General features: G+C 41.8%; 1 pseudogene; it reads left to right on the top strand.

Moving 5' to 3' along the window:
- The first annotated feature begins 14,152 nt into the window (after window positions 1-14,152).
- LOC138161424 (glyceraldehyde-3-phosphate dehydrogenase pseudogene) lies at window positions 14,153-15,394 on the top strand (annotated as a pseudogene).
- Window positions 15,395-15,609: the final 215 nt, after the last annotated feature.

The following is a 15,609-nucleotide window of genomic DNA, read 5'->3' on the forward strand; positions in this document are numbered from 1 at the left end:
TCAAGTGCAGCCCTTGCTGAGACATGTGGTCTCAAGGCCACATGTCTCAAGACTGCAGGTTCCCCACCCCTGCTATAGACAATGGATCCTAATTTGCAGAGACAGGGCTGATCTGCTTTATTCCAGGGAATTTCTTCACTTGGGAGTTCACTCTACTAATGAAATCCAAGTCCTGAACCTAATCAGAATGGAGATAGTTCAAATAACCTTTCAAGTTCCTTTTTGTCTTGGGATTCTCCAGTAAATTCTGCATTGGATGATGAGTTTTGAGACAGAAGGGAATTTATCTAGACTGACACCTTCATTTTACATATGAAGAAATTAGGCTCCTTATCCAAGGTAGAAAGTGGCAGACTAGGATTTGAACTCAAATCTTCTGACTTTAAATCCAATGCTCATTACAGCTAAAAGAACAATGTGATATAAGACCATAGCCTCTGGGGGGGGGGGATGTTTGATGATAAAGAGATATTTTGACTTTATCTTAAATTAGCAATTTAGTAATCACCAAGTCTTTCACAGAATTATACATTTTTAGGTTTAGAAGGGTCCTCAGAGGCCATCTAGACCAACTCATAACTGGATGGAAAATACATTGTCTCTACAATATGTCCCCACTAGTTGCCATCCAGCCTTCATCAGAAGACATAAAGGGAAGAGACACTCCATTCTCCTTTGGAGGGCTTCAAGCCCAGTGTGAGCAAGGCCCTATCCTGCCTCTGGTTCTCAACCAATGGCAGGTAGGCTTCAGAGCTCTCTCTCTCTCTCTGTCTCTCTGTTTCTCTGTCTCTCTCTCTCTCAAGTTGTGGTTCCCTCTCCCACTTCCAGCATCATTACAGCAGGTGGCAGGCAGAGCTCCTAGACGCCATGCTCCAACTTGGCCATTATTTCCAAACTGCAGGAAGCTGTTATTGACCTGCTGCTGTTTGAATGAAGGGCCAGCAGGGAGCCTGGAGGAAAGTAGAGACCTGGTATTTTCCAGCACAATAATTGGCCTGACAACTAACAGCTCTAGCCAAAATTATGTTCAGGTCACTGCCTCCAGTGTTTTCTGGGTCAGTGGCCACTCTGGTCTCCCTTCTCTATGAATCCATTGCATTCTTATCATTCTTTTTGTATAATTAAATAAAAAAATTATTGAGAAACTTCTGTGTGTAGAACACTGTTCTCAGTACTAGGAGACATACAAAGAAAAATTAGACAGTCTTTGCTCTCATAGAGTTTACAATCTAAGTAGAAAAAGACAAAACTAAATGGAAATGTTGAAAGATTCAAATAGCAGTTCCAGACAACACCAACACCAAGAACAAAAATACAGAAGTTACAATGCAGTACATAATTACCTATTAAATGAATCCTTCAAATTAATACAGGAATTTAGGAAGAGGGACAGAGGAAAGACCATTTCACATTGGGATTGTCAAGGAAGGTTGGATAGAGGAGGTAGAATTAAATCTTGAAAGATGGGTAGGATTTGAACAGCTTCTTCCCCAACCCCCCATTATCTACTTCCTCTCAGCCTACAAACATATTCTCAGTTCATCTAATCCTAAAAAAAAACCCACCAAAAACAAACAAAAAAAACAGCTTTGCTTAATTTGGCCACTTTCTCAAGCTATCACATCTTTTCCTTTTTAGCACTAAACTTCTAGAATGAGTAGTTCACACAGTAGTAGACAGGGTTACAAATTGGGTAGAGCAGTTGATTTGGAATTAAAATTCAGATCTCTCCTAAAATACTTAGTAGATGAGTGACCTGAGTGACTTCTGTCAGCCTTAACTTCCTCATCTGTAAAAGGGGGGTAATACTACTTACCTCGAGGTGCTATGATAATCAAATCACATTATATTTAGATATAGATATAGTACATATATGTATGTGTATGTATGTATGTGTATATATATATCTACATACATATATGGCTTTGCAGACTTTAAAATGCTTTGTAAATGTTAATTATTAGCAACAGAAGCATCCTACTTGCGCGTCTGCTTACACACTACCCACTGATTCCTTAACTTCCTGCGATCTGACTTTTGTCCCAATCACACTACTGAAATAACTTTCACCAAGATAACTCAATCAATGAGATAACCAATCAACAAATATATACTGAGTGGATTTATGAGGCAGGTATTGTGCTAGGCTTGAGGATACAATGACTACCTTATTACTAAATACAATGACCTCATCCCTCCTGACCTCTCTGAAAGATTAGACACATTGACCACCTGGTCCTTTTCATATATTTTCCTCTATTGACCTTAGGGACACTGTAGTCTCATGAATCTCCTCCTATCTCTCTGACTGCTTCTCTTTCCCTTCTGCTGCCCCTAAACCTTCATTCCACCCCTTAAATGTCAATATCCTCAAAGGTCCTTTCCTTTACCCTCTTCATTTCTCCCTATTTACTCTCTTCCTTGGTGATGTTATTGACTGCAATTCACTTCATTTATCATATTTACGTATATGGCTACCAAATCTGTCTTACTACCCAAAACTTCCTAAGAGCTCCAGGAACATATTTCTAACTGCCTATCAAATATATCCACCCAGATTTCCTACTGGGAACCCAAATTCAATATGTCCAAATCTGAACTCTTCATTTCTCTCAAACCTTCCAGTACACCTAACTGATTAGTCTCCACCCTGGGACCTATTATTCTATCACTTACCTCAGCTCAAAACCTCAAAGTCATCTCACTGAAACAATGAAGGATCCTTATCCCCAATAGCCCTAGTCAACGCAGATGTCACTAGGATCTCACATTCTGATCAGTCATGGGTCTAGACCTCTGTGAAACCCCTATCTCCTAGCTCTCCCCTTCCTAATAGTCATTGCTCCAGAGTTCTGTCAGACCCTTTTCTCCTAGAGCTTCTCTTCTCAACAGTCTTTGGTCTAGACCTCTGTCAGACCCTTTTCTCCTAGATGTACATGGCCACTCACATCCCTTTAATAAACAGGGAGTCAAGAACCATAAGCCTTCTGGTAAGATGTTAAGAGCACCTGCCTTGCCACTTGGACCAAAAGCACCATCCTGCCTTCCCATCTGTCCTAAGGCTGAACTTTCTTATTGGTGTCAGCTCCTCTAGTTAGAACTATTTAAAAGCCTTTACTTTTCATGGTGGTGAAGAAATAGAAACAAAGTTTATGCACATCGATTAGGGAATGGCTAAATAAATTATGTTTCATGGAATAGTACTGTGCTATAAAAAAAAGATACATATGAAAAACTCAGAGAAGCATGAAAAGACTTACATGATCTGGTGTAGAGGAAAGCAAGGATCTACAACAATGAAAAGTGACTTGAGCAAATAGAACTACAAAACAAATGTGAATGTTGCAAAATTACAGAGGCTGATCCCCAAAAAAGAGATATGAAATTCACTTTCCACCACTCCTTTGCAGAGATGGGAGGTCCATGGTGTATAACATTTCATGTATTTTCAGATTTTCCTATGCATTGATTGGTTTTGCTGATACTTTTTCTCTTCTTCATATTTTCTTTTTGTCTTAAAAAAAATTTGGAGGGCAATTGGGGTTAAGTGACTTGCCCAAGGTCACACGGCTAGTTTTTGTGTTAAGTGTCTAAGGTCAGATGTGAACTCAGGTTCTCCTGACTCCAGGGACAGTGTTCTATTCATTGCGCCACCTAGCTGCCCCCAATTTTTTTTTTTTCTCATATGGGGTGGTTATCTGGGAGGGCAAAGGAGATTAGAGGAAATTTAGGAAATATAAAACCAAAATACATGAATTTAAAATTTTTTTTAAAGAATGTGACCAAGGAGCAGCTAGGTGGTGCAGTGAACAGAGCACTGGCCCTGAAGTCAGGAGGACCTGAGTTCAAACCTAGCCTCTGACACTAAACACTTAACTAGCTGTGTGACCTTGGGCAAGTCACTTAACCCCAACTGCCCTCCAAAAGGCAAAAAAAAAAAAAAAGAATGTGACTTTTTTGAGAGGAAGAACTATCTTGCATTTCTATTTATGTTTCCAGTACTTAGCATAGGGTTTAGTACGTAGAAAGGACTTGGTAAGTGCTCGTTCACTTCATTACATTTCTGATTTTTTTCCTCTTACTTGTCTTACTCATCCAATCAATTTCTAGAACCTGCTTACTCTACTTCCACAATATTTAAAAAAATCTATCTATATCTCTCTATTCCCAACCTTTCAAATAAAGTGGACTTATAATCCTGGCACTGAAGACTTTCCTCTTCGTGAATTCCATTTTCCCTCTAAGTGACGCAATTCTCATCTTCCCTTCTCCCATCTCTATGCTTTTGCTCAAGCCATTCCCCATGTTTCAAATAAATTCCTCCCTTTCATATCCCACATTATGTCTGTCCAGTTTGCGCAGATTTAGAGAAATCTCTACATTGCTTCAATTTATATGCCACTCTTGCCATAATGCTTTCCCTTACTCCTCAGCTGAAAATGATCTCTTCCTTCTCAAATTTCCCACGGCTCCTTGTCTGTAATTCTCTTTTTTCATGTATCACACTCTTCCCTCCATCATAGTTATTTGTATTTATCTCTTCCCTCTGTTAGATTGTAAACTCCTTGAGATCAGGGTCTGGGTCATATCTATATCTTTAGCCCCAAATAGAAAGATATAAAAAAAAAAAAGAAAAATGTGTATCATTAGCACTTAAGAAATGCTTGTTAAATTGACAGAGAAACAGGTGAAGGCAGAGTGAGGTGTCTGAGGCTGATGGAATGGAATAATTAAAAACACGGGGATAGTGTGTTTTCAAATGTTACAGAGCAAATAAACCATTCATGTGGGAGAGTAGAGTACTTACATAGTTCATTTCTTTAAAACTCAAGCATAGCCCTTCACATTTGTCCTCATTGACCTACATTTTCTTCCTTGGTTTCCCCCTTGCTTTCCAACAAAGCTAAAAAAAGCACCCTTTTTGTGCATCATTATCAACCATCACCAACACCAGCTCATTCTGAGTTTTACATTCCTGACACAACATTACTTATGGAAGGATACCCCATTTGGGGGGTATTAATGCTCCTTTATCTGCCCTTGCATCTCCCTTCTAGACAAGTGTTCTAAAAATCTCTGTTCCCTGTGTATCCGTGCTATTCTCTTCAAGCCATTTTCTACCTTATAAGGATCATCAGAATTTCACTCTTTAGAACCTCCCATTCCTTTTGCACAAAGAATTTCAGGTCCTAGGATCCTACCTATTCTACCTCTGAGATCCGAATTCTTTGAAATCCTTACTTCCAAGAATTATGGTAAATAATGGGTATCACAAATTTTAAGATAGAATGGTCACATCCTTCTTTTAATGGTCCTATAATTTCTTATTTTAAATAAAAATGTTATTGCTATCTCCTCCTAGATTTACAAATCTGGAAGCTATGGCCAAAGGCTTTGCAATAACCATTGAAGACAATGTAAATGTCATGGTGTCTTTTGGGTGGCTTGGTCAATAATCACTGAATCATTGTTTTAACAATCTTGCTACATTTGGGGCTATTTGATACATTTGTGGTAAATGATTAAGCCATTAGTGAAGCTATGGCCAAAGGCTTTGCAATAACTAATGAAGACAATATAAATGTCATGGTGTCTTTTGGGTGGCTTGGTCAATAATCACTGAATCAGTACGGCATTGCCCTTTAGAACCTGAATGCTAGATAATAAAGTTGGCAAAAGGCAGTGAATACAGAGCTAACTTCAGCATCTGGAAATCCTGGGTTCAAGTCTTGCCCCTGCCATATACTGGACATATAATTATGGACTAGTCATTTAACTTTTCAGAATCTCCAGGCAGATAGGTAAGACAGTAAGTTGGAGAGCAGGTACTGACAGAATTGACATTGACATGAATCTTCTAATCTACAAAATAGGCTAGATTATGCATTAAAATCACTTCAGTGTTTATCTTGTTCCATTCTATGGGTTTATAATGCCAGAAACTGAGAATAAGGCAGTTCTAGAAGATCCAAAAAAGTGAAGAGGCCAGCTGGAATGGAAAGACAAATACAGTCTATTAACTAAAAAAATCAGGGGGAGGGGTGCTTCAGGGAGTCCCACTGACAAGAGCTGATTGGTTGGTTGGTTGTCCTTCATTCTTGAAGAGGACCAAAATGACCTCCCTATGTTAGAGTCCAGCTACAGTGTATCTGACTATAGCTGATCAGACCAATGTGGGCTCGCAATGCTCTACCACAGGTCAGGCACAAATAGTCCATCTGAACATTGGAGGTGGATTCTCTAAATTTGTGCGTCTTGTGTTTCTTTGGAGCTGTTTCAGTTCTGCTTTGCTCATAGAGCACAGCACCTTCTCTGATGTGGGCACGCCATGCTGAGCGGTACTGTGCCAGTGTCTCCCATGTCACACAATCAGTTCCAAAGTAATTGAGAGAGACCTTGAGAGTGTCCTTGTATTGCTTCTTCTGATCCCCATGTGAATGCTTGCCCCGAGTGACAATAATCTGACTGACAATCACCATGATTTCCTTGTTGTTTGTCCTTTGTTCTCAGAGAGGACCATGGAATCAGGAAGGTGATGCCATGACTTGCAAGTGAATTGGATTTGAGTGAGGCAGGGCAGTGCAAAGTCACCAGTTTCACTTTCTCCTCTGGGGCCATCTGGGTCCAGTGGCAAGATAGAGATCAGGAACAGTGAAGATGGCCCTGGCTGCAGACTTGGCCTTTTTAAGCTAAGGTCTTCACCAGCTCACAGTTTGACTGAGGCGAAGCCCATTCAGTGATTAAGACTAGGTAGGAAATGAGCTAAGGAATGGCCCCAGTGCCTAAGAGAAACAAACAAAAATTATTAGCATCATTCTCTCCTTTCTCTTTTTATCATAGGTTGGCCTGAGTCCATAGCCCTTCCTGCTAAATCCTCTCCCTTTCTCTTCCCAAGGATAAACCAGCGAGGATTAAAAAAAAATACTTTAATGGAGGCCGTGTCTATACAGAGGATATGTGGAAATCCTATGCTAGTCTCCCACATAACATAAAGGTGGAGAGAGATAGACAGAAAGATAGAGACAGAGACAGAAACAGAGAGCCAGAGACAGACAGAGATGGAGACAGAGACAGAAACAGAGAGCCAGAGCTAGACAGAGATGGAGACAGAGACAGAAACAGAGAGCCAGAGACAGAGATGCAGACAGAAAAAGAAAAGCAGCAGAATAGTGGAACGATGTGGTATAATGGATATGTAACGGGAGCTGAGGAGCAGGCTGCACCATACCGTGCACGGGAGAGGCTGGGAGGTCTGCTTCCAAAGAGACAGGATAGTGTGTAATGGAAGAGCCTTGGAGAGGTTTGGAATATGTGCAGGCATTGTGTTAACTGGTCCTGATCTGCTGGCTACATGACAAAGAGGATTCTTTTGGATTGGTCCATCTATCTCTGGTGTCAAGCAGTTCATAAGAATTATTAATAAATCAGATCTATAAGATTCTCTCTTATTCATCTCAGCTCCTAGGTAGGGAAGGAACCCCTAACAGGGGTGGAGAATTTGCTGCCTCAAGGCCACATGTAGAAAATGGATATAAGCTGCAGGCAGAGGGAAAGGGCAAAGAGAGGTAAACCTTCACTGTCTTTTCACTGTTCTCAAGGAATGACAATAGCTTCAGGCCATTCCAACCCCCTCTGTAAAAAGTGTGTGTGTGTGTGTGTGTATGTGTGTGTGTGTGTGTGTGTGTGTGTGTGTATGGTTTCCCCCTTCTAATAAGCTGATGATTGTGGGGTTTCATATTTGAAATCAAGTGGTGAATAGAATACCACACTTAGACTCAAGAAGACCTGAGTTTGAATCATGCTGTAAACGCTGTGTAACCCTGGGAAAGTCACAACTTTTCGGTGCATCAGTTTCTTCATCTGTGAAATGGGGAAGATAGCACCTATCTCATGGGGTTGTTGTGAGGATCAAATGAAAATACATTTGTGTGTGGAGGGGTGCATATACATATACATATCTGTATGCACATATCTTCGTAAACCTCATAAAGGCTAGTATGTTATTATGAGGGAGTCAGGTGAGGCACAGTGGATAGGTTTAATTTGACCCCAGGTTTTTAATATTTTCCTTTCTCCTTTGTGGTTTCCTACCCCTGCCTCAGGCACCCCAGTGTGGCTTTAAACTTTCACCACAATAAGTGAAAGCAACTTCTGGCTTTCCTTTTGATGTTTATGAGTTTCTTAACCATCAAGACTTGTTCTTCCTTTCTTTTGGATGTGATTAATCCATTCCCAAAGAGGTAAGGTGAACTCTGAGGTTTCAGTTTCCTCTGGAAGGGGCTAGCCTCCTAATTCAATTCAATTTAATGAACATTTAACTATCTACAATGTGCAAAGCCATGCTCTAGACACAGCAAAGTGAGAAGCATGAAGTCGCAATTCCATGAGCAGCCTCAGGGGACTTCCAAGACGGAGGATGTTTTTGGAGCAGGGAAGCCATGTTATGTGGATGCTATAAAGGGGGACCTGGTTTTTCATTTGCTGCACACTCAGGAATATGACAAGTATTCCAGTCACAAGGGCCTAACCCTCGTGGCTCTAATCCCGACTTTCTGGACACTAACATCATGCCTCACGTACAGTCTCATCCTAGAATGTCCCTTGGTACCCAATGGCCTCCTTGCCTTGGAACACACCACTATTCCTGTGGCCTTCCCACTTTAGACTATCCTCTGCCACCCTGGGGCCTTCCTCCCATCAGTAAATTGCTCCTGGAGCTGCCATTTTGTGGAGGCGTTCAGGCCAACCAAACTTTATTCCTCTCCCAGCACTGCTCCCAACTTTCTGAACTTTGAAACTGTGCCACCTTGAAAAGCCTCATTTCTCACACACACACACACACACACACACCTTTCTTTTTTTAGGTGTTGTCTTCTCCCAATCGAAGGTAAGCCCCTTGAGGGCAGACATTGTCTTTATGTTTATACTTGTATCCCCAGTGCTAAGCACAGTGCCTAGAATATAGTATGTACTTTAATAACTGCTTGTTGCCTTGCTGTAAAACCCAATAATGAAAAATTATTGATAACAAAAATGTGAAAGTAGCTTCCTTAGCAACCTTATGCCTATAATATAATGCTTTATCTATAATATCCTAAATCTTGGTTAGACTCAATTATTCTTAAAAGGTTATGGTGTGACTCCTCTTCTGAGTAAGCCAAATACTTTCAGATTTCTTAGAAGGACAATGAGGACAAGAGGCTTTGCATCTGCACAAAGGATAAAATCAGAGGAAGTAGGTCTAAATGTAAAATTTCCTTCTTCTGCTAAATAACCACCAAAGCCAGAAATCTTTTCCCTGACATTTCTCATACCAGAAGATAAACCGTTCCTTATGGTAAAATAAATGTATCAAGGAGCATGGAAAGAAAGACCAAAGGATCTGAGCTCTCTGACTATACCTGTGGTTAGAGGAGAAAGCAGGCTGACTAATAAAAAATAGAAAAAGATTTATCTTTGATCCACCCACAAATCTGTAGAGAGGGTGCCTTGGCCAAAGAGAGAACCTCCTGCCCTAAAGGTAAGAGTAGTCTGAAGGTCCTCTTGTGTGTAGATCTGCCCTCATCACTTCACACCTGGTTCTGCCGGCCCCTAGTCTCTCCCTACTTCTATTCCATTGGACCCATATTCCTAAAGTAAAGCACTAGTCTGACTTCGCCTTTCCATAAGTACTTCCTTGTCTCCCTATTGCCTCCAGAATCACAGGCAAAATCCTGTTTGATTTCTGACCTGGCCCCTTCCTATTTTTCAGTCTTCTTAAACTGAGAACCAATGACCCTTTCCTCCTCGCTGATCTTTGTATAAGACACTCCATCTCCAGACTCCAGGCATTTTTCCTGATTGTCCCCCATGAATTCTCTCCCTCTTTTTTTTTTGCTTTTTGGAGGGCAATTGGGGTTCAGTGACTTGCCTAAGGTCACACAGGTAGTTTTTGTGTTAAGTGTCTGAGGCTGGACTTGAACCCAGTTCCTCCTGACTCCAGGGCCAGTGCTCTATTCACTGTGCATCACTTAGCCACCCCAATTCTCTCCCTCTTTAAACTGGCCTAGGTTCCCTGATTTCCATCAATTCCCAGCTAAAATTCTACCTTCTCCAAGAAGGCTTTCTAGATTTCTCTTAATGATAGTACCTTCCCCCTGAGATTTTCTCCAATTTTTTTTCTCTATAAATCTTGTTTGTACATAGTTGTTTGAATGTGATTTTTTTGAGCAACTTGAGAGCAGAGAGTGCTTTTGCCTGACACTCAATAGGTCCTGCTTTTTTTTTTTTTGCTTTTTGGGGCAGGGAAGGCAGGACAATTGGGGTTAAGTGACTTGCTCAAGATCACATAGCTGGTAAGTGTTAAGTGTCTAAGGCCAGATTTGAACTCAGGTCCTCCTGACTCCAAGGCCAGTGCTCTATTCACTGTGCCACCTAGCTACCCCTATAGTAAGTCCTGCTTTAAAAATGCTTTCCAATTGGATTTGAACCTACTGAAATGATGACAGAGACTTTCTTGGATAAGGCAATTCAGTGAGGGGAAGAAAAGAGAATAACAAGAGGGGACATAAAGAGATTTGAGGTGATGGGAGAAGAGGAAAGAAGAATAGTTAGAGAAAGAAGTGATATTATAAAACGAGGAATTTGAGAGACCAAAGTTCATCTTCCATGTCATCATAGTTGTAATTGTTCTTTATGAATTCTGCCAAATTTTTTTCATTTTTTTCCCATGTACATTTGTCTTCATCATGATGGACATCTCTGAACTCAGCTAGATTAGTCCCTGAATGAGAAAAATACAGCCTGAGGATATCAGGAGATGTACTAAAAGCCCTTCCTTAACCCCTCACCATCCCTCACCCAACATAGCCAATCTTGACATTTCTACCTTCATGACACCTTCTCTTCATTCAATCCACTTCTCCACCATCCTAATTTAAGCCCTCACCACCTCGTGACTCGATTATTCAAAGAGTTTCCTCATCGGTCTTGCTGGCTGGTTCCCTACTTCACTTATTCCATATGCTGTTGCCAAAGTAATTTTCCTCAAGTACAGATCTGAGCATGTGACTCCTCAGCTCTAGTGGTTTCCAATTGCCTCTAGGATTAAAAATAAACTCGGTTTAGTTTTTAAAGCCTTACACAACCTGGCCCCAACCTATATTCCCAGCTCATTGGACATTACTACCTGTCTTGTACATGGCAATTCAGCCCAATTAACCTTTCCTCTGTTCTTCACACATGATAGCCCATATCCCATCTCTGTGCCTTTGAACCCACTGCCCCACATGCCTGGAACGCCCTCCCTCCTTACCTCGACCCTATAGACTCCTTCTGGAGACATGGTTCAGGCACTATCTTCTGCGTGAAATCTTTCCTGATTCTCCCCAACTACTAATGCCCTCCCTCTCAAACTACCTTGTATTGAACTATTTTATACATATTTATATTTATTCACTTTATATTGTAAATATATATGTACACATACACATGCATATATCCACATATGTGTATGTGTATACATTCACATGTGTTACACATACATGCATGTGTATGTACTCTTGTTGTCACTCTCTCTAGAATATAAACTTTTTGCGAGTAGGAATTGTGTTGGGTTTTTTGTACCTAAATTACTTGTACCCAACACAAAATAGTTAAACAAATACTTGTTTATTGATGGTGGTGCTCACCAGAACGTGCGTGGTGCTATGGATAGAGCGCTGGGCCCAGAGTCAGAAAGACCTGAGTTCAAATCCAGCTTCAGGTACTTACTAGCTGTTTGACCCTAGGCAAATAATTTCACTGCTTCTTGACTCAGTTTCTTCAACTGTAAAATGGGGATGATAAAAGCACCACCCTCTCAAGGCTTAGGTGAAGATTTAATAAGATAATGTTTGCAAATCCTAAGTACAGTGGCTGGCACATAAAAGGCACTTAATATTCTTTCCTTTTTTCTTTCTTATATTCCACTAGCATAGTCCTCAACCATTTTTAAAAACTCATACATACTTGTAGCAGCAAGCACCCCAAGCGTCCTCAGGGTTTGCTGCCAACACAGGTTCTTGGATCTGCTTTGATAAAGGAAAGCAACTCAAAATGGGTTAACAAGCTCACTTTAATCAGTCAGACATATATCGTTTACCTTGTTCAGGGGAAAAGGTCAGCACCCCGAACTTCAAAGTACACAGGCAGAATTATCAAGACAGAAACAGATCTAGTAGACAGATTTCAAACTGTCCAACCATTACATCCATACCCAGTCAACAACTGGGTTTCAACATCTGGGTTTTTTCAAAGCCGGGGGGCTCAGGACAACGGCTTCCCAGAATCCATATCAAATCACAGAACACTTCTCAAAGTGAGCCCCAAAACAAAGCTACACATCAGGGCTTATATAGCCTTCTCCTGTCTCAGAGAATGTAACAACCTTTTGGACCCACTGGCCAATCAAAAAGTATCTACTGAAAAACAAGCCTCCCACCCCAGGCTCCAGGTGCACTTTAGCCTAGGGGCAGGGAAGATCTTCCAAATTTGCATTCCCATTACATTCGGGCCCCAAGATCTTTCATGCCCATAGCATAGACAATTTACTTTTGAATTAGCACTAAACATCTCTTAGGTCACATTTTCAAGACACAGAACTAAAGGTACCAAAGTGGCCACTGGGCCTTAAACAAACACAAAGCACATAGCATTATCACTTCAATTCAAAACAAGAGGGAAAATAAAATTCTGGGAGGGGGGGGTGTCCTTCCCCTCACACAGCTCCAGCCTCTGCTTCCAAGCACAGAGAGGGGGCTGGGCAACAAAACCAACAAGGTGGGGTCCTTGGGGGTTCACGGCACTTCATCCCACCCACCATAGTCGCAAGTCCATCCTCCCCCTGGGTCCCAAACTGTGGGATGCAGCCAGGAAACACACTCAGTGCCCCTGCTTTGCTGCTCAGTTCTTATCTTTTCCTGTGGCTGAATTCCGAACTCCTGGGCTCCTTCTCCTCCCACAGGCGGCAGCTGCTCCTGGCTTCTGCCCAGGTCCCGATGCAGGCAGCTCACCATTCCTGCTCTCAGCTCAGCGAAGTCTGCATGCAGGCCATTTTTCTCTCCTGCTCCACGGCTCCACAGAATCACAGCTACCACAACTGGGAAACAAACAATTATCCCAGTCCCCATACTTTCCTTTTACTCTGCAGATCCTGTTCGTGACGCCATTTTGTAGCAGCAAGCACCCCAAGTGTCCTCAGGGTTTGCTGCCAACACAGGTTCTTGGATCTGCTTTGATAAAGGAAAGCAACTCAAAATGGGTTAACAAGCTCACTTTAATCAGTCAGACATATATCGTTTACCTTGTTCAGGGGAAAAGGTCAGCACCCCAAACTTCAAAGTACACAGGCAGAATTATCAAGACAGAAACAGAACTAGTAGACAGATTTCAAACTGTCCAACCATTACATCCATACCCAGTCAACATCTGGGTTTCAACATCTGGGTTTTTTCAAAGCCAGGGGGCTCAGGACAACGTCTTCCCAGAATCCATATCAAATCACAGAACACTTCTCAAAGTGAGCCCCAAAACAAAGCTACACATCAGGGCTTATATATAGCCTTCTCCTGGCTCAGAGAATGTAACAACCTTTTGGACCCACTGGCCAATCAAGAAGTATCTGCTGAAAAACAAGCCTCCCACCCCAGGCTCCAGGTGTACTTTAGCCTAGGGGCAGGGAAGATCTTCCAAATTTGCATTCCCATTACAATGCTTCAGGCTTTTCTTTTACTCCTGAAGCCAGGCTTGCTGGCTCTGACTTGCCAGAAGATTTATTCCCTTCTTTCAGAAAAAAAAATTAGCTTTGGCAAATTCCATAAGTAATGTCTAAACTTCATTGCTTAGCTTGACCTAGAGAAGAAGTAGCCTGCAGCTGATAAGGAACCTGAGAATACCAAACCCCTCTTTTCTGTTGTTTACACTGGTTCTATGTGTAGCCCAGGCACCAAAATTCATTCAGTTCTATTCTACTCAATGTCTTTACAACTTGAATTCTGTTGGCTTATAATTTCTCATTATAAAAAGGCTCATTTTATACCTTTGGAGGACAAAAAGAATTTGACTTATGGTCATTATTTCAACATCAACCCAAGTTTAGGATTAAGATGTTCAAGAATAAATGCTACTGGCTTTCGATTTTTCTCCCAAGCTTGGTGCCAGGTTCTGCTGCTTAAGTCGCATCCCTGAAACAAAATGGTGAAGGTTGGAGTCAATGGATTTAGCCGTATTGGGCGCCTGGTGACCAGGGCTGCATTCACCTCAGATGGAGTAGACATTGTGGCCATCAATGACCCCTTCATTGACCTCAACTACATGGTTTATATGTTTCAATATGATTCCACTCATGGCAAATTCAAGGGCACTGTCAAGGCTGAGAATGGGAAGCTGGTGATCAATGGAAAAGCCATTACCATCTTCCAGGAATGGGATCCCACCAATATTAAATGGGGAGATGCTGGAGCCGAGTATGTTGTAGAGTCCACTAGAGTCTTTACCCCCATGGAAAAGGCTGGGGCTAACTTGAAGGGTGGAGCCAAGAGGGTCATCATCTCTGCCCCTTCTGCTGATGCCCCAATGTTCGTGATGGGAGTGAACCATGAGAAATATGATAATTCCCTTAAGATTGTCAGTAATGCTTCCTGCACCACCAACTGCTTGGCCTCCTTGGCCAAGGTCATTCATGACAACTTTGGCATTGTGAAAGGACTCATGACTACAGTACATGCCATTACTGCTACCCAGAAGACAGTAGATGGCCCCTCTGGTAAGCTGTGGCGTGATGGGCGTGGTGCTGCCCAAAACATCATCCCTGCTTCCACTGGTGCTGCTAAGGCTGTAGGCAAGGTTATACCTGAGCTGAATGAGAAGCTTACAGGCATGGCCTTCCGTGTTCCTACTCCCAACGCATCTGTTGTGGATCTGACCTGCCGCCTGGAGAAACCTGCCAAATATGATGATATCAAGAAAGTGGTGAAGCAAGCATCAGAGGGACCCTTGAAGGGCATCTTGGGCTACACAGAGGACCAGGTTGTATCCTGTAACTTCAACAGCAACACTCACTCTTCTACCTTTGATGCTGGTGCTGGTATTGCCCTCGATGACCATTTTGTCAAGCTCATTTCCTGGTATGACAATGAGTATGGTTATAGCAACCGTGTAGTAGACCTCATGGTCTACATGGCCTCCAAGGAGTAAAGTGGAAAGCCATGGATCTTCATCCTCAGCCAAAAAGAGGAAATCCACCACTGAGGAGCCCACATTCCTAACTTGTGTTCCTATACTAGGGATCCCATATCCCATTCACATCCTTGTTCCAAAGCACCCCTGTAGCAGGGGGAAGAAGCCTAGAGTCCTGTATTGTGTACCATCAATAAAGTCAACATATTCAGTGCAAAAAAAAAAAGAATAAATGCTACTACTTTGTACTAAACCCTATACCCTCTCTACCTTGTAGAGATGTTTTTATTCATACATAATAAGTTTATATATATATAACATTTCATATGAATTTCATAGGAATCACATAATTCAGAACAATTCATATGCAACAAATGAAAGAAGAGTTGTTTGTTTCTTTGCTTTTTAAAACTT

The sequence above is a fragment of the Petaurus breviceps genome, unplaced genomic scaffold (genome assembly GCF_028583685.1).
Source record: "Petaurus breviceps papuanus isolate PSGF00001 unplaced genomic scaffold, PetGlider_PUasm1.0 185, whole genome shotgun sequence".
NCBI lineage: Eukaryota > Metazoa > Chordata > Mammalia > Diprotodontia > Petauridae > Petaurus > Petaurus breviceps.